Source organism: Camelus ferus, chromosome 2 (genome assembly GCF_009834535.1).
Source record: "Camelus ferus isolate YT-003-E chromosome 2, BCGSAC_Cfer_1.0, whole genome shotgun sequence".
NCBI lineage: Eukaryota > Metazoa > Chordata > Mammalia > Artiodactyla > Camelidae > Camelus > Camelus ferus.
In genome coordinates this window covers 28,830,659-28,855,280 of record NC_045697.1, presented here as the reverse complement: position 1 = coordinate 28,855,280, position 24,622 = coordinate 28,830,659, and the positions used below count along the sequence as shown (strand labels likewise).

Sequence of the window (24,622 nt, the reverse complement as noted above, 5' to 3'; positions counted from 1 at the left end):
TTATACAGCCATTAAATACTATATTTTGGATACTACTTAATTGGAGTTTTTTTAACAATGTTAAAAAAGAAAGCAAAACACAAAACTTAATATAATTTATACAGATACCAAAGGGGACTGGACTATATTAGACTAGAAAGGAAATCCTGGGTAATGGTAACTTTATTTTTATCTACTACTTTTTTTATATACTACTTTTGCATTTTCCAAATAATCTATAATACATACATTCTTGCATAATAGGGAGAAAAAACAATCACTATCATCAATTAAAGCTAAATCTTGTACTTCCCTGTATACTTCCTCCAGCTAGCAAACTATAGAGCCCTTCACCTCTTTTTTCATTGTGTCTATCTATGTGGAAAAAGATCTAAACATATAAGCAGTGTAAGTATCCAACCAGTATTTAGTATAGAGAGGAAACTCTTATGTATAAAAACATAAGTAGCTGATACTACCTTCCAATCACTTTGTATATCCAACTTATTTCAATCCCATTTATTCACTTAATGTTCACATTTAATTATCACCTGATCTTATGGAACTTCCTTTTTTCATAACAAGAGCCTTATTAATATACTAGTTTAAACAAGCTTGTGCAGCTTCTTTACATACATACCTGACCTAAATATTCTAAAAGGATATGGGAAATAAGGATGGGTAAGTAAGTTTTGATATACAATGGAGAAATGTGGGAGGACTGATTCTCAAGTGAAGAACCTAAAAACAAATAATATAAATTTTTATTAATAGTGATACCATGAATATATAAATTTCATATACACATTTTCCAAACGTTTCTAACTCTATTACTCAATTTTAACCTGAGAGAACATAACTAATACATATTTGCTCACAGTTTACCAATATTCCAGCATGGTAAGCAGAGGTCTTAACAACTCTAGTTTGTGCTTTTTTTTTAAACAAATAAGGATAACTGTTCTTTTAACCACTAAGAAAAAATTGAGGGTGAACATGAAATCTATAAATAATAGTGAATATGAACTCTAACAATGGTATGGCAATGGTCAGTACTGCCATTTAAAGTGGATATACAATAAGCACCACTTGGGGGAAAAAAAAATCCTCCTACTGAAAACTCTATCATCAACATCCTAACACTTAAAAAATTTCCCGTATCATTTTATGAATTAGTCTGTTACATGTGTGTACTGTAAGGACTAGTAATTTTAAATAACTTACCTCTATGGAAAAATATCCAGAATTAATTTCTCTAATAATCAAGAAAGATATTCTATTTAATACTCAATATCAACTATCTAGAAAGAATAGGTCTAAGAAAATTGATACAATCAAATACGTTACTAATATTTTAGCTCTTTAAAAACATCAAAAAAGGAACAAAAACAAAAAGCATCTCTCTGTATAGGAAAGTCAGAGAACATGGCACAATACCAGACAAGGTCAGAAAACATCTCTCCCAGAGACAATTGCTACTAACAACCAAAATAATCAGTCTTTACAGGAGATTAAGTTACCTACAAAATACTGCTGTGATAAGCCTAAGGAAGACACTAAACTCATCAAGGTACCAGAGTGTCACAAAAAAGACAGTATGTATAGAAAATGTAACCAAACTAAGGTAACCAATAATCTTAAAATATATCTCTGTCATAAGAACTATTAGAAGTGAAAACTGAAGACATTCTAAATATTGATAAAGTATGGTTAAATAAATCATGGCACCAAAAAAAAAAAAAAATCATGTTTTGGTATACCATGCAGCTATAAAAAAGTTGAAGGGAGAATCTAGAAACCAGAAACATCGCTGAGACATAGACTCATGGGGAATTGCCAGTTGCTGAATGACATACAGCTTTGGGCTAAAGAGTGGCAGGAAGGTATGTTTCTCTATAATTCTTCAACACTTTCTATAATCCTTCATTACTTACTACCGGTACTAATCTTGCTTAGTTATCTTAGAGTCTCACACCATTACTTTTACTGACATATTTTTATCTGTACATGTTTATTTCCCCAGTTAGCCATGTTCCTTGAGAATATGAATGATACATACTACTCCGATCTGGCTTTTAGTCATAGTCCCATACATAAAATAGGTGCACAAATAATATTTGTGGATGGCTACAACGTGTAAAATACAAAGCAGCAAGAAGTGGCATTTCAGAAGCAAAAACACTAAAACACACATTAAATGGGAAAACCGCAATATAGTTCTTTAGATTTCTTGGGTCAACATATTTTATACAACCACAAACTAAGAAATTCTGATCACAAAATCTGTGATTACATTTTCCTTGTTATAAGATTTTTTTTAAATCACTCAAATATGTAAATAAAAGCTTGAAAAACTATGTGTAAAACATACATACTCTATGACTTTAATAATACTTACCATCTGTCTGGCAATGATGCTGTCAATGTGCTTATTAAGGTGACGGCTGATACCTGCAAATTCTACAGCTCTTCCTGTTATCCAACATAATGTCTTCTTACTACAAAAAAAAGTAAATGATGATATATTATATATTTATATAACAAAAGCAAATCTACATCAAACTATAATTCAGAATCAAATCAAAGTCCAAAATATATATAATATTTATAATATAAATACATAATCCTATTCCAAAGAGAAAGCAAAGTTAAAAAGACCAAACTCATTCACTACCACAGGAGGAGACCATTACACTCTGGAAATGGTTATATAAACGGAAAGAACCAAGAATTTATTCTGCCTTTTCAGTAAAACATTATTTCAAGGTTAACAAAATAGCTCTAACTGATGAGGGAAACCTCTTCTTTATTGAAGACAACTATGTAATAGAGTCCAAAACTAATTACCATATTGTAAACCACAATTAAATAGCTGATCAAGAATCATCAACAATCATCAATGAAGGTTAAAATCATTAAGTGAAGGGATGACAGATACACCTGGTGCCAAAGTACCATGCCACCGGTTATTTGCTGGAAGTAAAAAGACAAACATAACTTTACAATAAAATGATCTGGTTGTCACCACCTTGACCTGGTGATCAACACAGCATCCAAATGGTGTGACAACTAAACATTGTATGAGTCTAAGTGAAGCGGTATGAGTACACAGCACTGCTAAATGAAGTACTCTTCCAAAAATGTTTAACCTGAATCTGAAACATCTTTAGACCTAAGGTCTAGTTTATAGAAAATATAGGGAATAGAGGAAAAGTTAAACTACACCATGAAGAAACTATCCACAATACAAAACGTCAGATGTTTTCAACAAAGCTAACAGATCTATATCATGGAGGATGAGAGGGAGAGTGATAAACATGGTGGGTAGGTAAGAAAGACAGTTCTATAATGAAGAAAAAAAAAAAAAAAAAAGACTCAAGAGATAACAAATGCAATGGGTAGCTCTTGACTGGATTTTGGTATTTTTTTAAGGCAATAAAAGATGTTTTTGGAACTATTAGAGAAATCTAAATATGGTGTGAGTATCATATATTAGAGAATTATTGGTAATTTTGCTAGGAAGGATAATGGTTTTGTGGTTATATAGAATATACTTTTTCTGGAACATATATGTCAGAGATAACATGTCATAAATTTTTAAAGGAATAAATTTAAAGCTAAATCTTTAAATGAAATTTATCAAAGTCCAAAATATATACATTTATAACACAAATGTATAATAATCAAAAAAAGAAGAAAAAATCTCACTTGTCATTATTTACTTTTAAATTATCCAGGAAATTTATATATACAATAGAAATATACATATATAAAGCAAATGTAGCAAAGTTATTAATAATTATTAAGTCTAGAAGGTGGATATACATGAGTTCAAGGTACTATTCTATTTTTCTGTGTGTCTAAATATTTTGCTAATCAAAGTTTTTTAAGTGTACTATGCTGCAAGTAAACTGGTTTGTTTACCTCTGCAAAGTAAAGAAAAAAAATCTTTTTAATTCAAATACTAACCCTTGATTTAAAACCTCTAATCCAAACATGCCAAGTTTTTATAAAGCAGGCCACACTCCATATTTTAAAGGTTATATCTGGTTACATGTCCACATGTGTTCTAAGAAAAAGAAAAATTCAATCATGGTTAAGTAAAGGGAAGGAAGAAAATAAGAGGAAACTTTTTAAATGATAAAAATTAAGAAAAGAACCCCAAATAGCCAAAACAACCTTGAGAAAGAAAAACAAAGCTAGAGCCTTCACACTTCCTGATTTCAGAACATATTATGGTTCCTTAAAAAACTAAAAATGGAGATACCATATGATCCTATAATCCCACTCCTGGGCACATATCCAGAGAAAACTCTAATTCCAAAAGATACATGCCCCCCAATGTTCACAGCAGCACTATTTACAATAGCCAAGACATGGAAGCAACATAAATGCTTGACATGACAGATGAATGGATAAAGAAGATGAAGTGTTTACACACACACACACACACACACACACACACACACACACACACAATGGAGTATTACTCAGCCATAAAGAATAAAATAATGCCATTTGCAGCAACATGGATGTACCTAGAGCTCACCATGTTAAGGGAAGTAAGTCAGACAGAGAAAGACAAATATCATACGATATCACTTATATGTGGAATCTAAAAAAATGATACAAATGAACTCATTTACAAAACAGAAATAGACTCACAGATACAGAAAATAAACTATGGTTACCAAAGGGGAAAGTAGGGGGTGGGGAGGGATAAATTAGGAGTTTAGGATTAATAAATACACACTACTATATATGAAACTAGATAAACAAGGACCTACTGTATAGCATAGGGAACTACATTCAGTATCTTGTAACAACCTATAATGGAAAAGAATCTGAAAAAGAATATAGATACACACACACGCACACATACCACATAACTGAATCACTTTGCTGTATACCTGAAACTAACACAACATTGTAAATTAACCATATTTCAATTTTTAAAATATGTATATGGTTTAAAAAACATACAAAGATACTATAATCAAAACAGTATGGTACTGGCATACAGACAAACATAAGAGCAACGGAAAAAAACATAAAGCCCAGAAATAAACACTTACATTTATGGCTAAATAACCTTCGACAAGGATACCAAGACTACTCAACAGGGTGGTGCTGGGGAAACTGGATATCCACATTTAAAAGAATGAAGCTGAACCTTCTGTAACACTATATACAAAAATTAACTCAAAATGGCCAGAGACCTAAATGTAAGACCTGAAACTATAAAACTCCTAGAAGAAAACATAGGGGGAAAGCTTCATAACATTGGACTTGGCAATGATTTCTTGGATATGGCAAAGAAACACAGGAAACAAAAGCAAAGTAAACAAATAGGACTACATCAAACTTAAAACCTCTGCACAGCAAAGGAAACAATCAATAGAGTGAAAAGGCAACCTATGGAATGAAAGTATTTGAAAATCATGTACCTGATTAGGGGTTAATATCCAGAATATATAAAAAAAACTCCTAGTGGGGAGTGTATAGCTCAGTGGTAGAGTACATGCTTAGCATGCACAAGGTCCTGGGTTCAATCTCTAGTACGTCCATTAAAAATAATAGTAATAATGAAATAAAAATAAATAAATCTAATACCTCCCCCCTAAGAAAATAATTAAAGTGGTAAAACAAGACAAACAAAAAACTGAAAAATTAAAAAAAAAAAAAGAATTCCTACAACTCAACAACAAAACACAACTCGATTTTAAGAATGGACAAAGGACTTGAATAGGCAAATGGCCAACAAGCATATGAAAAGATGCTCCACATCATGAATCATCAGGGAGAAGTGACCAAAACCATAATGAGATATGATGTCACAGCCCTTAGGATGGTCACTATCAAAAACAAAAACAAAGCAAAACAAATGCTGTTAAGGATGCAGAGAAATTGGAACCCTTGTGTACTGTTGATGAGAATGTAAAATGGTGCAGACACTATGGAAAACAATATGGAGACTCCTCAAAAAAGTAAAAATAGAATATGAGCCAGTAATCCCACTTTTGGATATATATCCAAAAAGACTGAAAACAGGATCTCCAAGAGATATTTGCACACCCATGTCCAATGCAGCATTATTCACAATAGCCAAGAAGTGGAAGCAAACTGTCCATGCAATCTAAATGTTCACCCATAGAAAACTGGATAAAGAAAATGTGGGGTACACATACACACACACACACACATATTACATAATGGAATATTATGCAGCCTTTAAAAGAAGAAAATCTTGTCATATGCTATAATATGGATGAACCTGTAGGGCATTATGCTAAGCGAAATAAGCCAGTCACAAAAAGACAAATAGTGTATGATGCTTCTTATGTGAGAGGTATCTAAGGTAGTCAAACTCCATACAGATGGCCAACAGGCACATGAAAAGATGCTCAACATCATTAATCATCAGAGCAAATTAAAACCACAATGAGCTGTCATCTCACACCTGTCAGAATGGCTATCATCAAAAAGACACAAATAACAAATACTGGCAAGGATATGGAGAAAAGGGAACCCTTGGGAATGTAAACTGGTGCAGGCACTGTGAAAACAGTATGGAGGTTTCACAAAAAAACTAAAACTACCATATGACCCAGCAATTCCACTCACGGGTATATACACACACAAAAAAAATGAAAACACTAATTCCAAAAGATACAGGCACCCCAATGTTCACATAGCAGCACTATTTACAACAGCCAGGATATGGAAGCAATCTAAGTGTTCATCAACAGATGGATGGATAAAGAAGATGTGGTATATATACAATGGAATACTACTCAGCCTTATAAAAAAAAAGAAAGTGTGGAGGGGGGAATACAGTTCAGTGGTAGAACGCATACTTAGCAAGCATGAGGTCCTGGGTTCAATCCTCAGTACCTCCATTAAAAAAAAAAAAAACAGGAATGAAATTTTGCCATTTGCAACAACATGGATGAACTTAGAAGGTATTACAGCAAGTGAAATAAGTCAGAAAGAGAAAGACAAATACTGTATGATATCACTTATATGGAATCTAAAAAATAAAACAAACTAATGAATATAACAAAGAAGAAACAGACTCACTGATATAGAGAACAAACTGGTGTTTACCAGTGGGAAGAAGGGGGGTAGTACAAGACAGGGGTAGGGAATTAAGAGGTACAAACTACTATGTATAAAATAAATGAGCTACAAGGATATATTGTACAACCCAAGGAATACAGCCAATATTTTATATTAACTATAAATGGAGTATAAACTTTAAAAATTGTGAATCACTATGTTGTACACCTAAAACATAAATAATATTGTACATCAACTATACCTCAACAAAAAATAAAGTAGTCAAACTCTTAGTAAGATGATGGATGCCAGGAGCTAGAGATAGGGAGATGGAGAAAGGAATTGTTCAGTAGTATAGCTTCAGTTCTGCAAAATGAAAAAGTTCTAGAGACCTGTTGTATTAACTATGCACATATTAACACCACTTTCTGTTCACTTAAAAATAGTTAAGATGATAAGTTTTGCTATATGTTTACCACAATTAAAAAAAACTCTAAGGGGTTCAACTACAAAGAAAAAAATATAAGAGAAGGTGGTTTAGCAGGGAAAGAAAATGTTCACTCAAGAGAGGTGGAGTCAGAAACAGAACAGAAAAGAAAATTACAAATAGAAATCCTGAGAAACATACATTTAATTACAACTACACAAATATTTATCAAGGGTGGTTAAGAATTTATCAACTTTAGGTCTCCTGATAAAACAGGTTTACTGGATCTTTATAACTTCAGAAACTATATGCAAAATACTCTACTAGGTACTCTGTATTCCCCTGTATGACTGATTGTACATAAACCATCCCCTACTCAACCACCTCTTTCCTACCAACTACCACTCACCAAAAAGCTCCATCCTCTCCTTCCTATATTTAAAAATTCTCACACATGTCCCTCTACCCCATCCCACCCAACCCATATTTCTTGGCTCAATTAACTTTCCTTCAGGAAAGTTTTCTATTGTCCCAAAGTCTGATTTACACACAGCTCCCACTGCACCCTAGATTTACCTCTATCTTAGCACCTTTGTATTTACTTGTTTAGATTACTAGTCTATAAGCATCTCACAGATAATGTTTTTTTTATTTAGCAAACAAGAGCTTATTAAATATTTGTTATATGCCAACACAAGCCATAAAGTCACTTTAGTTCTTTAAAATATTGGACTTACCATTTCAGTACCTGGAATACTCACGTCCACAATACAGGGCATCTCTTTCCCATAAATAAAATACCTAGAAAAACAAATTTATAATCAGAAGGGTGTTTAAGAATTAGACTGGCTGTTCTTCATATCTACCCAGAACTCTTTCTCCTCCCCAGCTCCACAGGGGTCTGATTTCTAAGAGACCCCTGGCCTTATCAGTGAGCACATCACATGATCTAGGCTGAACCAGGCATAGTCACCTTATCCCCTAAGCTGCAGGAATTGGTCAAGGCAGAGGCATGTGACCAAATCTATCTGGAGGCTCCAGGTAGATAAGCCTATGCTGCCAGGAACCAGGTCCCACTGTGTGAAGAAGCATATCCACAGTAGGGGAGAAGGGGCCACTGTGTACTGATAAGTGTATGAAGGATCTACCTATGGGCAAGTTCCCACCTTAGCTCCTTATTGCGTTCTCTGTCCACTCAATTTCTGTCATATGCTAATTGAACCAGTAACTTTTCCCTCCATAGCCTATTTTAGGCGGTTTCTCTGTTATTTGCAATCCAAAAAGTCTTAACTAAAAACCAGAGCAACTGAATAAGATGGAAATTATCTGTAAAGATATTTCATTGACGCTGTAAAAGGACCTACTGACTCAGCCTTTCCTATTTAGAAAACTTTCATCTATAAGACATGGCGTCGTTCTCTTCCCTACTAGGTATACCCCCAAATTACTATTTAATTCCCTTTTTATACACACTATGCGAATCACATCCTTTTTTTACGCAGTCTATCTGCCTCTTTTTTGTTGCACCCTAAGCAGTACATGGTGAGATGACAATAAGCAGTAACAACACGGTAAGAGAATTCTGAGAATTCAGAGCACTGGGGAAACAAGTAGAAGATGCGGGTGGGAAACAAGTAGAAGATGCTAGTAGCCCAGCCTTGGGATATAAAAGAGGGCTGGCTTCCCCGAAGAGGTACCACCTCTATAGAGAGAAATGTGTGAGTCAACAAAACCAAAGGGGAGGGAAGCAGGGAGCTAGGGAAGGCATTCCAGAGGAAAGCTGTTCTCAGGCCTAGATTTCACAAACTTGGCATCTCAAGGGAGAAATGCAGCAACTAAATATGGTTATTCAAAGGAAAAAAGTAACAGAAGATGAAGAGGTAAACAGAAGCCAGATCATGAAGATCCCGAAAGCCAAATTAAGAAGTTAAGATTTTATCCTGAAGGCAATGAAAAGCCACAAAACAAGGTTTTTAGCAGAGGAGTTACAGGTTCAAATGTGTCAGAAATTACTCTGGCTACAGTGGGGAAAATGGAGTGGAAGACAAGTCTGCAAGCAGGGATAACCACTTAGGAGGCTACCGCAGCAATCCCGGTGAGAGATGGTGCTAACCATGGAGGAGGATGACAGCCTTGGGAAGAGAAAAGGCACAGATTCAAGAGAGATTAAGGAGAAAGAATCCAACAGGATTCGGTGATCAATCAGAATACAAAAGGAAAAAGAGAAGAAAAGGAATAGCCCATGTTCCTGCAAAATTATTATTAGCAGTGCCTACTATTTACTGAATGCTTACCACACATGCATTATCTCATTTAATCTTCCCCTAGAAAGAAAGCAGAAGAGAGGCAGTTTGTTTGTATTTTTGGTTTGAGGCTCAGAGAGGGAAGGTTGATAATGACTACAGTTTGGGATTTGCTCAATTTAAGACGCCTGTGGAAGCATACAAATAAACATGTCATGAAGATAGATGGTATATGAGCCCAGTAATCAGGAAAAAGCCCTGCGTGGGAGATAAGAGAATTATCAGCATGCAGATAGTAACTGCGAGAAATATTTTTTAAACTAAAATATCCCCTTTATTCATGCCAAAATTTATTTACTATCCTATATACCTATAGCTTTGGGACTAATGTTAGGAGGAAAAGTGAGTAAAATTGAGTGAAGCTCACAGTTACCATAGGGAGGAGGTAGCTCAATGTAGCAACAAGCATATAATGGAAATACTACATCAAATGTTCAGAGTTAATACAATGAGTAAGTGATTATCTCTGCTGGGGAAAGGAACAAAAGAATACTTTACAACAAATACCACCTAAATCTTGAAGTAGGTTATCAGAGAGTTTAAGGGGAGGAGGACAGGGAGACCAGTGAAGACACTACAAGCAGAAGAAATTTTTCAATTTCAATTCAAAGACAAAAGAAATTTTTTTAAAAAGATGGCTTGCTTTAGAATAGAAAAACTAAATATTATTCATGTCAGTCTCCCAATCTAATTCTTAAATTTAATGAATAGAGTGGATATATTAAAAAAAAAATTTTTAAAGGAACATAGGGGATATTCACGCTACTAAATACCTGAGCATATTATGAAAGTAACATTATAAAAGCAAATGGTACAGCTACAAAAATCCAGTAAAAGACAAAAGAAGTATTATTAAAGGTCAAGTCCAGATATAGTCCTAATAACATCTGGCTTACTCATTGTCTGGCATGGTAAATATCAAAAAAATTACAGTCTCTTCTTTAATTGCTAATAAAACTACTTCTAAAGGCATTTAAAAATGTGATCTGATAAGATTTGATGTTTGACCTGACAAACTGAGATCCTTCCAAAGACTTAAAACGTGAGCTTGTATATAAGGTGAATGGAAGGAAGGCAAAAATGGTAGCTATTCTCCAAAATTCACCTTGTCTAATAAATGATTACTGCTTTGCATATCAAAAGACATGCCTAACCACGGATAATCACGAAGAAAAGGGAGATTTTAAGAGAAGAAAAATCCTCAGATAGTATTAAAAAAGCATGTACCAACACTGGTAATATTTATCTAGCCTCTATTTTATACAGCTGCTATGCCTACTTTAATAAGGAAAAAACATTCCTTTACTATAACTTGAGCTTACTTCTTCTATAAAGTCCAGTACTGGGTCCTCTTTACTCTCCCCTTCAAGGCAACCAAAGTCAACAGGTATACAAATTGACAGTCGTAAGTACTACACTCTGATTTGTCCTGGGTTGTGTTGTTTTATACGTTAGTCTTTTTTCATGAACTTAAGTGTTGCATCCTTGTAGGAAAGCAGCCATTTCCTTCCTATTCTTTTCACTGTCTCCACCACTGCAGACCCCTACCCTCCCGCAGCCCCTTGAACAATAAAGGCTCTGGCACAGGAACAAAAAGTTGATTGAATTTCTGACCTTTAAAAGCAGACAATATAAGAAAATAGAACCACGCTGATTATCAAAACACAAAACACATGATGTTTACGTTGCTTTAAAGATTTAAGAAGTCTTTCATTGAAAACTGAAGAACGAGGATTAAAATTAGTTACAAAGAGAGCTGGGCAACTGAGAGAAAAACGATGGAAATAATAAAAACAGAACTAAATGGCTGCTGTTGTTGGGATGAAAAGATAGCAAAAAAAAAAAAAAAAAAAAAAAAAAGGAAGAGAGGCAGCTGCAAACCAGTCATTGTTTTCTGAGAAGCCAGGTTCATCCCCAGATTCTCTCTCGGAGCTCAACCAATCCCCACCTTTTCTGAGTTAACCAGTCTCCAGGCAAGCAGCGCTTTTTGATTGGCTTAAAGACGTTGAGTAGAAAAACCAGCCAATCAAGCTGGATTGGCCAGAGTCAGAACTGTGCTATGGAGACATTACAACCACTGCATGGCGAGAATGTGTACAAACCTGTCGGTGCCACAAATATCAGATTCTAGTTCGGCAAAGACTGTTGCCGAAAGGAAGGTTCTTTAAACCAACAGTGAGCTTGATCTAGCATCTACACTTTTTTTTTTTAATTACTCTAGCTCTCTTTCTGAGAGAGGGTAAAACAAACAAAACCACGTTTTAACCAAAAGAGCGTAAGGAATAAACTGTCCCGGGTCAGATGACTCACTCTATCAAAGACAAATTTCCAAATAGACATCTTGGAGCGGTCCAGATCACACTAGGACTCAAGGAGGGTCCCAGTGGGGATCAAAGTTGCCATGGGGGAGAAGGGTGTGGACTAGAATCAAAGCAGCACAGATAGCAGGAACAGGGAATGCCTCCCCGCAGCACCCAAAATCGGAACGTGCGGAGTGAGTGGCTATGTTTGGATCTGAAGAAGTGAGTAAAGGGCTATGCTAGGACTACGTGCGCGGGAGGGTGGCCCGAAGTTCCAAGAAGGCTTTTCAGGGAGAGGCCGAAGGCGCTCGGAGGGGCGCGAGGTCAAGACCCGGCGGGAACCGACAGGGAAACCCTGGGGGGCGAAAGGGGTGTGCCCGGGGCCTGGAGGCCCGCCAGGGACTGGGAGGCCCGGGAAGCGGCCGCAGCCCCCGCCTTCGCCCGACCTCGGGCGGCGCGCCAGGGCCCGCCTCTCTTCGCTTCCGTCCGGGCGGCCGGGCTCACGGGCCGGACTGGAGACGGCCCGCGCTGGCCCCCCACGTTCGGGGGTTAGGGTTTCGGTCGCAGCGCCCCCCGCCACTGCCTCAGGCTCTCCGCTCCTGCTCGGGGACCCCAGGATCCCTTCCCTCCAGGACCCTCACCCCGGCCCCGCCGCCCCGTCTCCCACCTACCGCCTTTACCTGTTCTAGGAGTGGGCAGACGGCGTCGAGGCCGGGGCCGCGTCGTCAGGAGTGCGACGCGGCGCCGCGGGTCCGCAGCCCTTTCCCGCCGCCGCCACTGCGCTCTCCGACGCGGCGCAGGGCTGGCGAGCAGCGACGGCCGCGGTGGGGAGACGCGGGGCGAGCGGCCGGCGGGGAGACACTGCCGCTCTCCGTCCGGCCTGGGAAGAGCAGCCTCGCAGCAGCCAGCCGCGAGAGGGCGGGTGGGCGGCCGAATGGGGAGGGGTCTCGGGGAGTAGGGAATGGCTGCCACGTCGCCCAGGTGGATCGCCGCCCTCCGCCTCCTCCACCTCCCTCCACCCCCGCCCGCTCCCTGCCGCGACCTCTGGTTCGTTCCGGAGCTCCGCTAGGGCGCGTCGGCCCGCCCCGTGAAGCCGACCCCGGCGACCCCTGCCGCGGGCGCTCCCGCCTCTCCCGCTCTCTCCGCTGAGCAAGTCCCGGCCTGGCCGGTTCTGCCGCAGCGGACCCGGCCTCCCACTCACTCACCCCCCACCCCAAAAAAAGCTCTCCCGAAAGCCTGACGTGTTTCCCCCTTCCCTTTTCGGGGGGTCACATGCAGAAACAAGCCCTTTTCAATGTGTTGGGTTTTCGGGGAAGGTGGGAGCTGTTTTGAGCTGGTGAACGTAGCAATAAGGGGCCCGAAATTGCTGAGGATATAAGCGGTGAACCACAGCCTTGTCTGAGCCTCTTCAGACTCTCCCTAGCGCCAAATGCAAAACAAACACAAGGTCGTACTCGCTGGTCGAGGCGGGGAACGAAACGTGAGCGGGGGCGGGCCCGCCAGCGCGCGGGTCCCGGCGGCGAGTAGGAAGAGACCGCCAGGCGAGCCGGGCGGCCTCGGCTTGGCCTAACTGGGCTGTTGACTCGGGGCGTGCTAGGCGGCTGCGGCGGGCGCGCGAGCCCGGCCTCCGCGCGCGCTGTGCTGCCCGCGGGGGGTTTCCGGGCGCGCGGCCGGCTGCCCCTACGCGCGCTCGGGCGACGGACTCGGCGCAGCCACCTCGGAGCGGGAAAACAAAGGGGTCCGCGGCGGCTGCGGCCCCGACCGAGACTGCCTGGCCCCGACCGGCGCTGCCAACGTGTGGTCTGAACACGCTGACGGAGGCACAAAAACGATTGCATGTTTGCAACGTAGACCCGGAGGCGCTGACCTTTGCCCGGCTTAGAGCTTCAGTTTCAGGTGCCAAGAAAAAGCAAAGATGTTTTCTTCCCTTTTGGGATCACTGTATTATTAGACTGCCCCCGAAGCCTGCTCCATTTTTTTTTCCTCTTAAACTCTGCTATCCTTAGTTTCTTCTATGTTCTGGCTTGAAATGTTCAGTGTTTTCAGGTACACCAGTTTTTCACCCTTGCTTTCTGGTGGTGGTGCTTATGCTTACTGGTTTTTTCTTCCCCCTGCTTCCCTCCCTTTGCAATTACTTTTTATTCCACCATCAGTGTTTTTCGTAGCGAAACGAAATAGCCAACTGACAAAGTATTCCTTTGCGTCGAAGAGACTGTCAGTGTTGCTATAGTAATTGCTTTAAACTGAGTGGAAATTTGGGGGAAATGCAAGTGAATTGTTATCTTCATTTAAGTCTAATTGAAACACTTACTCACGAAGACATTCTAGTTTTTTGGTTTTGTTTTTTTTAAGAAACCAGTAATTTTTAAGCAGACTCCTGGGGATGGATGGTAAATTTTCTAATGAAACTAACCACACAGGGAAAAAAGAGATGTTTTCCTTTTGTATTATTTTTGTATTTTTTAAAATCCCTTGAGCCCCTGTTAAGAAATTGCAATACAGACACCTCTATTAATGTTTTTATTAATTTCAAAACAGGAAAGTTTTAACAAAGTACCTAGAATCTCAAGATACAGCTTATTGCTGAGAACCAAACATTACCTCTGCCTGAACAGCTATTAAAAGAGACTAATAAGTGATATATGCCACTTTATGAATGAAAGGACACTAGTAATTATAAACTTCAAACAAATCTAGCAAGTTAGAATTAATTTTGTTCATATGAAATATGTTCACCATGTTAATAAAAACTGGCATTTAAATTCTTGATTTTTTTTTTTTTTTGAACATTGTTAAGGATTCATCACATTTTAGATCTGGACAATAAGAAATAAAGTATTCTTAACATTGGAAAATGTATTCCATGCTAGCAAGACATCATCCAGGCTGAGTATTTAAAGAAAAACAAACAGTTTGCTTACTATACCAAATAAAGAAAAAAAGTCAGTACTTTAAAGTCTGAAATTCAGACTCAAAGGAAGAACAAAGCAATCTTTACTCAACAGTCACAATGCCAGCTTTCTTTGTGAATATTTATAAAGCGTTTCTGCTTCCTTATTGGTTTAAACTCTAAGCCAATAGGAAAAGTACACGTCTTTTAAAGGTTGAGACATTAGCATTGGGTTAAACATTGGATAAATGGGTTTATCATGCTCATTCTCATTCCAGATGGTGTATCTTTTAATTTAAAAGAAGAAATTTAAGACTTTGAGTTTTTGAGTATTTCAATGTACCTTGAATACCAAGGTACTACTCCTGATCACACTCTGCTCTCTGTAATCTTCCAACTGGTTGTTACAGTATTTAATTCTCTAAAATGCCAGATAAATCTGAAGAATGACAAAATGCTGCCTCTTAACACTTTAAGATGAACTCTGGCATTTCTTTAGATGAAAGACTGGCCTTTAAGGAAATAATAAAGTTTACATTTTGGAAAATATCTTGGATTTTTGTAAATAAAATAACAGTGCATTTTAAGTAAATCTTTTATATTTGTCTAAAGCATCTTTAGTCTAATGAATAAATTCTAAACATGCTTGTTTATATTAATGTTTAAAAACATCAGTGATTTCCTCCCAGTCACACATAATCTATGTCACCTTTGCATTCCTATACTTTGATTTTTGACTTGGAGCATTCTGCTTAATTATGATTATTTAAAAATTTATAATCTCCCTTAGTAGATCATCAATTCCTTGAAGATGGGTTCTGTTTTCCATTCTGCCTTGTATTCCTCACTGCCAAACTCAGAACCTTGTACAAATAAATAGCCCTTGGACATGTGATAAGTGAAAGAATGAGCATTACTCTATGGCACAGCATTTTTTTCAAAAGAAAATGTCTCAGGATTTTTTTCCTCTTTTACATGATAGCTGACAAATACTTGTTCTCATTCCCAAGTAAACTTAGAATAACACTTTGTAAGAACTTTATTAAAAGAAAATAAGGACCAACATATGTTGGAACTCCTGTTTTTCAGTTTTATGTCTGGTAGAAACTAGATAGTGGGTAATAGTCCTGTTATCTAAAGTTAGTAATATCAATGGGCTTATCTTTATAAAATATTTCTTTACCACACTTAACAGGAGCTGCAAGCTCTATGGCCTTGGGAATATTACTTTAAGCCCTCTAAAACTCAGTTTTCTCATCTCGCAAATACAGTCGTTTTTATCTACTTTCTGATTAATTGAAATAATGAAAGCATATATAAGTAAGGGCTCAACAGATGTTAGTTATTACTTGCTGATATTAGTGGACTTAATCATAAAGAAAAAGTAATTTTCTTTATGCAATTATTTATCTATAAAAGGCAGACATGTAAGTGCTGTTAAGAAAAAAGAGGAGGAAACAAATATCCTGAGGGAAGGATGAAGATACTAGGATGAAGATCTACTGAGAGGAGATAAACTTTTAAGAATTGAAATTTACTAAGAGAATAGCTCTTAAGTGTTCTCAGCGCACACACACACACACAAACACTCAAAAGGTAACATAACTATGAGAAGTGATGGATGTGTTCATCGTAGCAAGCATTTCACAATGTATACCTATATCAAATCATCATGTTGTGCACTTTATGTACAGTTTTGTCAATTATACCTCAATAAAGCTGGGGGAAGGGGAAGGGAGAATTAAAGGGGAAAAGTCAATCTGTTAAAAAACCAAATGACAGCAACAACAAAACCCCAAATCCTGCCACTCCTACAGAAATGGACTTCCAATAGACCTCAGACCTAGATCCACTCTTGAGAAGTTTATCTGTTTTTCCCACTTTCTCCATAAGCGAATGGGCAGACATGACGCATTCTCCAAGCTTGACATGCAAAGGTAGAAATAGAAGTGACAAAAGAGAGTATAAAAAAACAAACAAACAAACAAAAAAAAAACACCTAGAGAACTAGAACCACAGAATGGATGGCAAGGACAGCTTCCTTGTGCCTGGGATAATCCTTTTGTGATTAGGATAGCAACTGTAACAAAGAAGAACAGATATGACTCCATATTAGATCTGTTCCTTTGGCTCTAACCCTGTGCTTTGTTTCTTGTGGTTAGTCATGCTGGTTTTACGGCTTTTATAAAAGAATATCTCAAGGCTCTGACCTTTAAGGGTATAACACTTTCCCATTCACATGAAGATAAAAAGTTGCAGAATAGAAAGTAATATATGTCTTGTTGAAGGTTTACAGGGACACCATGACCTGACCCACATGGACAGCTGCAAGAACAAAGGATTCGGACACCAAGAAGTCGGCAACAACCAATCACACACCCTCCTCTTCTTAGTATAAAACGAGCCTGAATTCTGACTTGAGGAAGATGGTTCTCCAGGATATTAGTCTGCTATCTTCTTGGTCTGCTGGCTGTCTGAATAAAGTCATTATTTCTTGCCCCAACACCTCGTCTCCGATTTTTTGGCCTGTCGTGCAACAAGCAGTACGAGTTTGGACTTGATAACAAATGTTGGCGAAGCTACTCATGGCCAGCCAGCCCCAGTTGGGGAATTTTGGGTTAGGCCCCAGCAGCTGCCAGGACCACTTGTCCTGAGGATTTTCCCTTCAAAATTCCCTGAAGTGGCTGCCCCAGCGCTTGGCAGTTGGAACTAGGAAGTTGACATCTGGGAGCCAATGGGCTCCTTAAAGTAGGGTAAGTCGCTCTGGTGTGTATAGTCGGAAACTTTATTCCTCTCCAATCGGGGCTTTTTCTCCAGAATAAGTCCATTTGTTTTGTATTTGAGTGGGGTACCCTGTTGGAGAGCGGAAATAGTTGTTGGACTTTTACCTGGTTTGTGAACCAGTTCATTTGTTTCTTTGGATGCTAGTGTTTATGTGTGCCATTTGTGTTTTGTTTCTCTTGTATACTTGTTTTTTAAAAAATAAGGAATATTTCAACTGTCCTTAAACGAAGTCCTCCAAGGCACATTTTGGATAAGTGGTCTGATTACAGCTATGAACCCATGCCTAAGAAAAAGATGAACAATGTGTGACCATAGTACCTGTTCCCATCTCAGGGTTTTGTTTATGCAGGGTTATCTGCATATACTGCCACCCTTGCTATGTTAATTACATTGTTTGTGTCATCGGTATATATAGAGCCCCAAGACCAAACCTAAGCGTTTATTCACGATTTTGTGTTTGCCCTTTGGTTTTTCATTTCATTTTGTCTTACTACCATTTCTCCATTTAACAACCAAGTCAGTTTTATGATATTTAAAATTTTACTGATGTCAAACAGAGGAAAAGAACAGAAAAAAAAAAAATCCTATCTGTTCTTGTCTGAGAGTGGGATGTTCCCAGAGAGAATAGAAAGATTCCACTTGGTTCCTAAAATCACCAAAGCCCCAGACCAGAATTCAGCCTGGTTGGTTGATGCCAAGGAAAAATGGTTAGAGAGGATCAGTTGCTATTTATAGTTTTACAATAAAATGCTGAGGATTGGTGGCCTTTGAATATCTCTATACAATCCTTCAATTATTGATATTCTGTGAAAAAGCAGGGAAGAATGATGAAATCCCATATGTGCAAGTATTTGTGCTATTATATCAGGGGAAATAAGGAAAGGAAATGAATGAGAGTTAGGCCTTCAAACCTTAACTCCGCTGGCTGAGCTAGTGGTCCCAGCTACTCCAGCCACTATGCCAATGTATCCACCCCTTCCACTGTCTCCCATTCCTACACAGCCAGCCCCAATTACCAACACTGGGCCTCGGGTAGTGGTCGGACTGGCTCCCCCTCCTTCTGGAATCAATTGGAAAATCCTGTGTTAGTTCCTGGGGCACAGGGACCTGCTCTGGTATTGCCATCTAAGACCTGACAGGACACCTAGTTTGGACCAAGAGCCACTCTCGGCATAGGACAACTTCCCCTACACCATTATCCCATAGAGAACCTAAATGCAAATAGCCAGCAGGCTGGGTTTAATAGAATTAAATAAATCCAGCAAAAAACAAATAAAAACCCCTCTGAACTTTTGGGAAGGATTTATCAGGTCTACAGCAGATCACCCGAGGCCCCTGAAAATGCTAGAATGCTAAATATGAGAAAAATTGCAAAAATTAGATGATGCATTTGGATTGAACCCTTCTCAATTGGTAGATGTTGTTTTTAAAAGTGTTAAACAACTTTACCCAAGGTTGCCCTTATATCCTTTATCACCACCTCACTCAGCTCAGCTTCCTTGAGCCTATGCTGTCCCTCTTTGTTTTGGAGAAGTTTAATTTACCAGCTAGATATGTGGGACCGGTATTCCTGGGTTTGGCACTATCCTATGCCATTTCTTCACCACCATTGGGCCTACTTGGTGATAAAATGCCACATCTAAAGAAATGGCTTCTGGTTTTTGGAAACTTAATTCCAGCAGGATGCTACCTGCTCTTAGAGCCTGTCCCAGTCTTGCACATTAAGAGGTGATGGCCCTTCAGAAAGTGAGGCACCCAGGTGGCTTTCAAGAGAACAGATTTTTGTGTTGATGTCAGCAGCTTCCATTAACGTGGATTCCATCATGTGCTGTTCTGTCCTTGGGCCCTTTCCCCCAAGGTGGCTGAAGAAAAAAAGGAGCTAGCAATACAGTTTTTGGTATGACCTCTGGATATTATACTTTGTTGGACTTGCTGGCATTTGTCATATTTGGAAAATATCTTACACATATTGGAGCAAAATTTACGTTTGTAATAGGCATGTTTGTCGCAGTAGGAATTACAGTTCTCTTTGGTGTATTGGACCACATTCTAGAAGGACCAGTGTTCACTGGTATGTGTTTTTTAGTGAGAATAACTGGTGCAGTAAGTTTCGCTGCAGCAATAACTGCATCTTCTTCTGCCCTTCAAAGACATTTCCAAATAATGTGGGTACAGTATTGGGAAGTCTTGATACTTTTTCTGGACTGGCCTAATGCTAGGGCCTCCTTTAGGTGGTTTCTTGTATCAGTCCTTTGCCTATGCAGTACCTTTTGTTTTTCTGGGATGCATAGTTCATGTGTATTTTACCTAATTATGAAGTCTGATCAAACAATTTTTTTAAAACATGGGAGCCTCTCATGTGATAGAGAGGAACACTCTGATGATAAACAAAGAGGCCTAGGGGCTCCCTTGGACTTGAAGCACCCAATTCCAACTTCCCCACAGATGCACTGGGTAAAATTGGCAGTGGGGAATGAGCTGATTGACTTTCTGATAGATACAGGTGCAGCATATTATGTGGTAAGCACCAAGGTGGCACAGAAAATGCCTCAATCTGTCCCACACATAGGAATCTCTAAGGCAAAGAACCATTTGTTCTTACAACCTCTAGAATGCCAGTGAGGGAACCTCACCCTGAAATATCGTTTATGGGAGAGATGCCACCTTACAATGGATTTAGAAGTATGTAATAGGGCCTAGCCTACAAAAGACCATCCAGCAACTCAGAATTGCATGATTTGTGCTAAAAATAACCCAAGACTGTTGTCAGACCTCCCCAGATGGGGACTCAACACAGAGGACCCTGCCTCATTGAAGACTGTCAAGTAGACTTTACTCAAAAAACTCGTGCTGCAGGAAATTTCAGATACCTGCTAGTGTTTGTGGATACTTTTTTAGGACAGGTAAAAGTATATCCCACCCTGACAGAAAAGGCTTCCAAAGTGGTTAAAGCCCTCCTTAAGGAAATTATCCCCTGATTTGGATTGCCTAACACCCTTCAAAGTGATAACAGGCCTGCTTTTGTCTCAAGCAAGTGTCTAAAGCATTGCAAATTAGTCAGAAACTACATTCATTCTGGAGACCACAGTCAACAGGAAAAACCGAGAAAATGAATTATACATTAAAAAGGAACATTGCTAAAATATGTTAAGAGACTAATTTAACTTGGGCTAAGGCCTTGCCAGTTACCCTGCTCCAGAGTGGCTCCCAGAAGCAGGCTTAAATTAAGCCTCTTTGAAATATTGTATGGCAGGCCATTCCAGGTTCATCCCCAGGCAGGAGAATCTATAAATGCCCTAAAAGACCTAGCAGTTGCCAGTTATGTTAAAACTTTGGGCACTGTACTAACCTCTGTTCATAAGTTTGCCTCCAACATGTCTGCCTATCCAACTGAAGTAGCCTTACATCCTTCCCTATCAGGTGGAGGCTGAGTCCTCAGATGAGAACAAGGGCCTGACCATCAGCTGACTGCAAGGTGGACAGGACCACACACGTGGTATTACTTACCACACACTTGCCTGTCAAGTTAGCTGGGGTAAAGCCATGGATTCATCACACATGGATTAAAGCAGCACCACCATCATCAGAAAACAACCCAACTCCTGAGAGACCTGGGGAGTGATGGGCTTGTGAACCCTTGGAAGATTTCAGGTTGCTCTTCTTAAAAGATAAGAATTGAGATTATTCAGGTATAATTTCATTGTACCTGAAAAAGGTCAACCTATTTGTTTAATCTTGTCCAAGTAAAGAGCATAAGAACCTGGTGTAACTATGGCACAGTCACAAAGGTAAAATTAATAGATATGTATTGGGAACTGGAACCAAAATCCCCAAGTTCAACTAAGTACTAAGGGTTTTCAAGTACTTGCAGATAAAGGAGGAAAGAGGACTGTACTACTGACTAAAGATTCTAAGGAATGTTCCCTGTCCAAGGCTGATCAATTTCATTCCATGATCACCCCCTCATCACCCAGGTTCAACAGAAAGTAGCCAGAATGTTCATTGCCCCATTCCCAACAAGATTGTGACATGGACATTGACAGTGAGTAATTATAAAAGGGAAGAACAAATCTGACTCCATGTTAGATCAGTTCCTTTGGCTCAAACCCTGTGCTTTGTTTCCTGTGGTTATGCTGGTTATGTACCTTTTGTAAAGAATGTTGCCTGTTAGCCTAAAATATACAAGATAGCCCATTCTCAAGGCTCTGACCTTTAAGGATATAACACTTTCCCATTCATATAAAGACAAAAAGTTACAGAATAGAAAATAATATTTGTCTTGTTGGAGGTTTACAGGGACACCATGACTTGACCTATGTGGACAGCTGCAAGAACAAAGGATTCTGACACCAAGAAGTCTGCAACAACCGACTATAGTCCCTCCCTTTTTTAGTGTAAAAGAAGCCTAAATTCTGACTTGGGGAAGATGGTTCTCCAAGACATTAGTCTGCTAATCTTCTCAGTCTACTGGCTTTCTGAATAAAGTTGTTATTCCTTGCCCCGACACCTTGTCTCCTGATTTTTTGGCCTGTTGTGCTATGAGCATTACGAGTTTGGGCTTGGTAACACAACCACATTTCTGGGTCTTTGTGAGGAATTTTTACAAGAAGCCATATTCCAATCCAGAACCATATTGTGGTAGCTCCAGCTTTATGTAACTGTAAGATTTTATATACTTTGTCAGTAAGGAAACTTTACATCCTGTAACCATGCTTGTTGACATCTTTCTGTCAGTTACGTTACTCTTCCATTTGTGACAATCACACACTTTCCAATATATTTACTTCCAATGATGTTAAGCCATAGGCTAACCTAGTTATTCATTTTCACTTATCTATTCTTTACAAACCCAGCTTATATTCCCTTTCTCCTGTAAAGTTTTCCCAGATGCCCCAAACATAAAGAACTGCTTCTTCCTCTATGTCCAGAGTAATTTGTATATACCTCTCTTACTCAGTTGCAACGATGACTATTTTTTTATGTGTATCTTCACTAGAATTGTGAGCTCTTTTCCACTAGACAAGGAGATACATCCCCAGTGACTAAAATACGTTCTCTGTACATTGACATGTGGTACACTCCTTTCGGAGTATCTCCTAGCTCACAATTTCCCCTTTAGCTATACTTAACCCCCACTCTATACGGTGGAATCCAGGGTATTAAAAAAATGACTCCACTTCCCTGGCCGCAGTTAATTAACCAAGCTTGGGGGTTCTAATCCAATTAGCCCCTTCCTGGGAAATTTTAGAATTGGGACAAAGACAAAAAAATACCATAAGGACAACATGAAGCACACTAATATTCCCATTATAGGGGTCCCAGAAAGAGAAGAGAGAGAAAAAACCTGAGAAATTTTTTGAAGAGATAATAAATGAAAACTTCCCCAACTTGGGAAAGGAAACAGTCACCCAAGTCCAGGAAGCACAGAGAGTTCCACACAGGATCAACCCAAGGAGGAACATACCAAGGCACATAGTCATCAAATTGACAAAAATTAAGGATAAGGGGACAATATTAAAATCAGCAAGAGAAAAGCAACAAATATTCTTTGAAAATTCTCAGATATATGCCTAAGAGTGGAATTGCAGGGCCATACAGCGGTTCTATTTGTAGGTTTTTGAGAAACCTCTATATTATTTTCCATAGTGGCTGCACCGATTTCCATTCACACCAACAGTGTACAGGGGTCCCCTTTTCCCCACATCCTTGCCAACATTTGTTATTTGTGTCCTTTTTGATGATGGCCATTCTGACAGGTGTGAGATGATATCTCCTTGTGATTTTGATTTGCACTTCCCTGATATTGGTGATGTTGAGCAACTTTTCATGTTCCTGTTGACAATCTGCATTTCCTCTTTTGGAAAAATATCTGTTCAGTTCTTCTGCCCATATTTTAAATGCGTTGTTTGTTTGCTTGCTTTTTAATTGAAGTAGTTAATTTAAAATGTTTTAGTAGTTTCTGGTGTACAGCATGGATGGGCTTAGAGGACATTATCCTAAGTGAAATAAGTTATACAAAGAAAAACAAATATGTTAAGATATCACTTACATGTGGAATCTTAAAAAATACAACAAACTAGTGAATATAACAGAAAAGAAACAGACTTACAGGTGTAGAGAAGCAACTAGTGGTTACCAGTGGGGAGGGGAAGAGGGAGGGGCAAGACGGAGGTACAGGATTAAGAGGTACAAACTATAAGGTATAAAATAAGCTACAAGGATGTATTGTACAGCATGGGGAATATACCCAATATTTTATAATAACTATAAATGAATTTAACTTTTAAAAATAGTGAATCATTATATTGTATACCTATAACATATATTATACATCAACTATACTTCAATTTTTTAAAATATGATATTGTAAAATAAATACATAAATAAATTAAAAATTAAAATAAAAAATACTATTAGGAAAATCAAAAGATACAATGGAATACTACTCAGCCTTAAAAAAGAATAAATTAATGCCATTTGGAGCAACATGGATAGATCTGGAGATTGTCATTTCTAAGTGAAGTAAGCCAGAAAGAGAAAGAAAAATACTATATGATACCACTCATATGTAGAATCTAAAAAAAGAAAAAAGAAGACTAATGAACTTATCTACAAAACAGAAACAGACTTATAGACATAGTAAACAAACTTACAGTTAATGGGGGGAAAGGGGGTGAGAAGAATTAAATTGGGAGTTTGAGATTTGCAAATAATAACTACTATATATAAAATAGATAAAGAACAAGTTTCTTCTGTTTAGTACAGGGAACTATATCCAATATCTTGTAGTAACCTATAATGAAAAAGAATATTAGAATGAATATAGGTATGACTGAAACATTATGCTGTACACCAGAAAATGACACATTGTAAACTGACT

General features: G+C 38.6%; 1 protein-coding gene and 1 long non-coding RNA gene across 16 annotated transcripts in view; one reads left to right on the top strand and one right to left on the bottom strand.

Annotated features, from left to right (window-relative positions):
• Nucleotides 1–13,203, bottom strand: part of N4BP2 (NEDD4 binding protein 2) — a 67,155-nt gene extending 53,952 nt beyond the window's left edge. For 2 of the 15 annotated variants that reach the window (XM_032496134.1, XM_032496166.1), the window contains exons 1-4: nt 12,749–13,079; nt 8,203–8,266; nt 3,949–4,048; nt 2,378–2,477 (exon numbers count right to left, since the gene is read on the bottom strand). The gene's annotated coding sequence lies outside the window, so the exon portion shown is untranslated. Of the gene's footprint in view, nt 1–619; nt 721–2,377; nt 2,478–3,948; nt 4,049–8,202; nt 8,267–9,759; nt 9,790–12,748 lie in introns of all 15 variants that reach the window. The other 13 variants (XM_032496139.1, XM_032496163.1, XM_032496191.1 and 10 more) reach the window with 11 other exon arrangements.
• A 343-nt stretch (nt 13,204–13,546) lies between these two features.
• Nucleotides 13,547–17,463, top strand: LOC116668554. The gene is made up of 2 exons (XR_004325692.1): nt 13,547–13,964; nt 17,247–17,463. It is a non-coding gene; the product is annotated as an uncharacterized LOC116668554 (long non-coding RNA).
• Nucleotides 17,464–24,622: the final 7,159 nt, after the last annotated feature.